Source organism: Podarcis raffonei, chromosome 2 (assembly GCF_027172205.1).
Source record: "Podarcis raffonei isolate rPodRaf1 chromosome 2, rPodRaf1.pri, whole genome shotgun sequence".
NCBI classification, from domain to species: Eukaryota; Metazoa; Chordata; class Lepidosauria; order Squamata; family Lacertidae; genus Podarcis; species Podarcis raffonei.
In genome coordinates, this window is record NC_070603.1 from 98,193,585 (window position 1) to 98,200,059 (window position 6,475).

Consider the following 6,475-nt stretch of genomic DNA (forward strand, 5'->3'; position numbering starts at 1 on the left):
CACTTGTTTGGGAACCCCATGCCCTTGTCATAACTTCAGTGTCCTAAACATAGAGAATTTACTCATCTCCCTTCTCCTCTGTCTCAACACTAAAACCTGGCCATTCACTGAAACTGGATATAGGCAATGGACAAAGAAAAATAAATGTCTAACAAAGAAAGGTTTATCTCCTTTGAGGGGAAAGGGCCAGAGAAAGTGTTGAAGGAAATTGTGAAAAGTGAGATAAAAGTGTTAATATGCAAACAAACTGGGAATAGAAAGGAAGGGGGTGAGAGATGAAAAAAAAACCTTTATAGGAGAAAGTGAATGTAAAAGAACATGTGTGTGTGAAAGAAACTGTCAGAATATGTGAATGAATGAATTTATTAATACGGTCACAGACCAGCGTCAACACACACAATATCACAGATCATAAAAAATATCAGAAATACAAAGGACAATATGAATATAACAAGGATTTAAATATAAAAATTAAAATTAATTATTAGCGTGCCCCCTGTAATTAACATTTAGGGGTTTGGTCACTATGGGATACCACTTGCTTCCTGCGATTGATTGCAGACGCACAGAATTTAGCTACATTTAATGTAGTCTTGGGATTCTTGTCCTCTAGCAGTAGTTTTAAACTATGGTATTCCTATTCTTTCCTGGACTTTTGCAAAACAGGTGTAATAAAAGTCAAACGTATATCCTCATAAAAACGACAACGTAATAGTACATGTGAAGCAGTTTCAACTTCCAACGAGCCACAAGGGCAGACCCGTGCTGTGTATGGTTTACCCTCAAATCTGCCCTGAAGTAAGGCAGAAGGGAGAACGTTGAATCTGGCGAGGGTAAAAGACCGTCTGTATTTGGGTACCTGAAGACCTGACAGATAGTTAGCTGGAGAGAAACCTCTCCCATGGTCCCTTATTGCTGGATGTTTAATCATTTCGCTCATGTGGCATTGTAATTCTACGTCCCAGATACGCTGGTGAATTGTAGTCCTAGCTTTCTCGAAGCCTGTCGCTATCAGGGTCTGCTGTGGGATCCCCAAGCCTTTAAGCTTTTCCAGCAGTGTAGCTTTCCATTTGGATTGGTAGGTATCTAGTAAGGTTAAAGGTGCCAGCCCAACCGGGAAGAAAATAAGCTTTAGCCAATAATGGATCTTCAATATCCATATCCGAGTACTGATAGGAATTTGCCCAACCTCCAAACGGACCGCTATGTTGGATACGCAAGAGGGGATCCCCAGCAGGCAGCAGAAAAACTTAGTTTGGAATGCCTCTAAGAGAGTAAGGTTTTTAAAGCTGCAGATCTGGGATCCATATAACAATTGTGATAGTATTTTGGCAGCAAAGACCTGGGAGGCTGCCGGTATGTCTTTCCCATAGAAGAATCTTATTAACGCTTTGGTAGATCTTTCTGCACTTGCAATAGTATTATTAATCTGAAAGCGCCAGGAGCCCCTTTCCTGGAAGGTTACACCCAGGTATTTAAAGGTTGCTACCTGTTCTATTGAGCAGTTGTCTATTCTCCATTTATGCCTCCTCCTTTTTTTAGAGAACACCATGACTTTGGATTTGTTGTAGTTAATTGTTAGTTGTTCGATGCTGCAATATTTGGTAAGAGATCTCAAAAGTTTTCTTAATCCAACACAAGAAAAAGATATTAAGACTGTGTCATCCGCATATAAAAGGACCGGGAGGGGCGTACCAGCCAATTTGGGGGGATGGGCATTTTCTTTCTCCATATTTCCTACTAGCGAGTTGATATAGAAGTTAAATAGAGTAGGCGCAAGGACACACCCTTGCCTGACCCCCTGGTGGATTTGGATTTCCTTGGATAGGTGGCCCTGTCGGTCACACCTAACCCGGATCCGTGTATTTTCATATAGACTGTGGATGAGATACAGTAGGCGTTTGTTTATATTTGCGGCGCTTAGCTTTCCCCAAAGCCTGTCCCTCGGTATTAAATCAAAAGCAGATTTGAAATCTATAAAGGCCACGTATAGGGAACCTCCTTTTCTTGATGTATATTTCTCCACAAGATGTTGGAGAACAAGGCCCTGGTCTAAAGTTGACCAATTTGCCCTAAAACCAGCCTGTGCTTCTGAAAGAATGTGGTCTTGTTCCAACCAGTCCACTAATTTGTCGCATAGGTGGGCAGCGTACAATTTGCTAATGATACTTAGGAGGCTGATTGGCCTGTAATTAGCCGGATCTGATTGGCTCCCTTTCTTGAATAAAGGGATGATGATTGCTAGTCCCCAGTCCTCAGGGAAAGTGGCCGGTTGATCTATGCTGGTAAATAGGGCAGCTAGCACAGGGGCCCACCATTCAACATTAGCCTTAAGGAGTTCCGGTGTAATATTGTCTATGCCGGGTGCTTTTCCAGGTTTAAGGGATTGGATGAGCCTATAGATCTCTTCTGTTGCTACTGGGGGCCATTCGGCGCCAATATCACTCGGAGCTGGGGGCATGGCCTGCAGATGTTGATTTGATGTATATAAGGATAGAAAGTAAGCCTCCCAAATCCCAACTGGTATAGTATAATCAATTTCAATCGGGGAGTCTTGCCAACTTTTCGCGACTATTTTCCAAAAAGTGGCTGAGTCTTTCCTTCGAGAGGCCTCTAATAAACGTTGCCACTCCCCCCTTTGGGCCTGAAGCTTTTTCTTTTTAATCAGATCTTTATATTTACGTTTGGCTTCGAACCATTCCGCAGGAAGCAAGGGTAGGTTCGCTGATTTGTAAATCCTGTACTTATCCAGCAAAGAACGCTTCGTAGCAATACATTCCTGATCAAACCAGGGTTTGGATTTGTTGGGGAATAAAGGTTGGCGCGATGTCTTTTTTTGGGTCAGGTGGGGTTGCAAAAGTGAGATCAGATCCTGGAACAAGATTATTCTAGAATCAGAACATGGTGAGTTTAAGAGATTATCTCTTCTCATGAGGAATATGTCCGAGTATAGCCTTTCAGATGTTTCGGCATTCAGTTTTTCGGACCATCTAATACGTGAGTATCTCAACTCCATGCTGGAGGACCTGGGGGCTTCAAGTTTATCGTTTCAAAATAAGTCTTTTCTTGCATCCAGGAGGAGGCAGAGCGGTAAGTGATCACTATCAACCCTCTCCTCCACTTTGCACTCAAGGGCTCTATTTAGGAGATTAAATGATACCATAACATAGTCGATAGTGGAAGCTCCTGCATTTGATATAAAAGTAAATTCCCCACAAGTCTCCCCATTCTTGCGCCCATTTAGTATGACCAGGTCCAGCTTGTTAGACAGACGCAATAGGCACAGACCTGCATAATTACATCCCTTATCTTTTGAGAGTCTGGTAGGTATAAGATGGCTTTCTTCCACGATGGGTGGCGAGTCGTGGAAGTGTGCATATAGTGCTTCGTCAGACTGGCCAATTCTGGCATTGAGATCACCAGCCACTAGCACTGAAGCTGCAGGGGTTTGAGTCATCAAACCATCAATGTATGTTTCCAGCCCATGCCAGGTGTTTTTAATCAGCTGCTTGCCTCTTTGGGGGGGGGGAGATATACATTAATCAATAGCAGGGTGAAGAATCTGATTTTCACTAGTACGGCCATAGCCAGATGTTTCAGTGTCTCTAACTTTACTAAGGACGCCCTCAACCTTGTAGATATTAAAATGCCTAGGCCAACCTTGACTCTCCCCCCTTTAGTGCTTGGAGATCCTGTGAGGGACATTGAGGAAAAGCCGTTAACTTCTAGGTCCCCTGTGAGCCATGTCTCCTGTAAAAATACTATGTCGTAGCCTTGGATAAATTTAACAAAGGATGGATCAGCTGCCTTTTTTTGCCATCCTGCGATATTCCATGATAAAAAGCTAAGGTTGGCTTTACCAAGATCCACTCCTTGTCAATTATCTTCCAAGGTGCTGTTGGAGTTTACCATTCCACGTGGCAGCCGACTATCATCCTTACATGGAGAGCTGCCCAGGTATTCTATGGTGTCCGATGGTAAATATAGAGTGCTCACATTGGTAGAGACTGGGCCTTTGCTATACAAGGCCTCCTCCTGGGGGTACTCTACCTGGTTGTAGCCTAATTCCGCTTCATCTAAATATTTCATTTTGGACCAGAAGCCTGGTGAGATTTCCTTAGGCATGTTTTTCCTTGTAGGGGGCGATGCACTGTTCTCCTTTGTGAGTTGTACTTTCTTAATTGCAGGTAGATTAATCTCTGCCTTTATCTGAAGGTTACGTGGTCGACAAGCCGCTGAATCGGGTTCTTGTGAGATGATCGTTTTGGGAGGGCTCTTGCTCTTTCTTTGGACATCCACCTTAGTTTCCTTATATAAGTCTCTCCCGGCCAGCTTATTTCTTAGCGTTTCTAATCTTTCTAGGATTTCAGCTTGTATTAAAGGTGGGAATGTTCAGAATTGACTAATTAAGGTATTTTCTTCAAAGGAGAAGTTGTGGGGGGGGGGTCCAGTTCGTGAGGCGACTGGTGGTTATTCTGATATTCAGCTTTATTGTTTTCCACCACCTTTGAATAGATGTCTTTCTTATTTAATTTGATGAGTTGCGAGGGGGGGCCGGGCACTTCGAATAGGCGAGTCACTGTCAGGCCCACCCTTTGCAGTTTCTCCTTATTAATTAACATTTGTTTTGCGGTCGAGTCATCTTTAAATGTCAGCATCACTCAATTATACTTATTGTCATTTGGAAGAAAATCTACATTGATAACATTACCTTGTAGTAGGAGGCCTCTGAGTACTAAGTCATTTTTTTTAAATATATACGCTCTTTGTTGGTCCAGTGAATGTAATTCTGTACGGTTGTACATAGGGCAAATAACCAATCTGCTTCTGTTGAGGATCAGCGTTTGATTGTTCTGAGTTATCTTGTTGCGAATGGGGGTGATAGTCTCCACAGTAGCAGAGGAGGTTTGCCGGTCTTTATCTAGTTGTTCGTTCCGATCTTTCGTTGATTGAGGGTTAGGGGATTGTGATGCGCTTGTCACTTTAGGTTGCTGGATAATGCTCTGTTTTGGGGTCACGGGTTTAGTATTCTTTGTATTTGATTCCTTTATTGTGGGATTCTCCAGGAGCTTGGAATAGCTTGGAAAAATTCAATTTCTTAATTCGTGTATGACTCTTAGTCTGCCTTCCCACTTTTATGTTTTTAGACTTCTTCATGTGAAGTGGGTGTGTTCTTTGGTGGCGATGCTTCTTTTTAGGTGAGGGGTGTGTGACTCGACTGTTGGTAGACATGGGAGTGGCTCTCTTTGGGACCTTCTCTGAGCTACTGGGCTCTGTTGGAATTTCAGCCGCTGGAGTGGGGGGGGGGTGAGATTGCTCCCTTCCTGATGAATTCAGTCAGGCTTACTAGCAAACCCACACATTCCGTAAGAAAGTTCCTAATTGGTCCTAATTCTTTACTTATGTGCATTTGGCATTCTTTCATCATTTCATTGAAAAGCCCAATCAGGATACAGATATTGCTATCTGTGTCCCAGCAGGCTCCTTTTAGCTGACTTGGATTTTCCTCTGTTCTCGTCGCACTTGAGGGTTCCATCCTAGCCTTTTCGCTGGGGCTGGCTGCATTGACTGATCCATCTAGTGTGACTTCCAGACGTTTCAAATTTCGTTCTTGCTCATGTTCTACGAGAGTGTCGATGGCACTAGATTGGGAGACTATCTGAGCCATCTCCATTGCCAGACTGATCCCCTCTCTCTCCTCACCAATATCAGGTTCCTTCCCATACCATGTTCGGTCAATAGACCAATCGTGGAGAAGTGGGGACTCGGAGCATATGGGCGTTTTTGTTTTAGGCTTAAAATAATGCCAAATTTTCGTCTGCGAGGTTACTGGTGGTGATTCAACCCTCTGCGTTGGGGAGATCCCCAAAACTTTACATTTCTGTCTGGTGAGCACCATTTCCGTAGAGTATATGGAGCTATGTGGGAAATGTGGATGTGAAAATAGCACCGCTTAGTCCCAGTTAGACAAGCTGGAATTAGCACTCCTCTCGTTAAATAACGCTCTCCCCCAGAAGCTCCACGTCTAGTTAATTAATTAGAAGTGGCTGTGGTCAGAATATGTGGAATGGGAGAAGATACAAGCCAAGTGTGAAAGATGGATAGGAGAAGAAATGAGTGTAGATGTGCAACCATTCTTTGAGAGACACATAGGGCAGAAAGGGGAAAATATGAAAGGAATAGCTTTCTCCATTTAGTGCTTCTGGATCCACAACTTCTGCTTAAAACGGGGAGGCTGAGTCACAATACTTCCAGAGCAAATGTCTGTACTTAGCTTGAGGGAAACTGAACAATGGGCCTGCTTGCTATAAGGAAAACACTGACAAAGAATTTAGAAATTTTCAAAGATGGATTCAATATCAGTAGATAGTTATGCCAATAATTATCCGCTGACTATGCCAAACTCTGCCTCCGTCCACCACCATTTTGTGACTGGTGTGCCTCAGAAATTTCCAGCCAGTCAAGTGGACCCTGA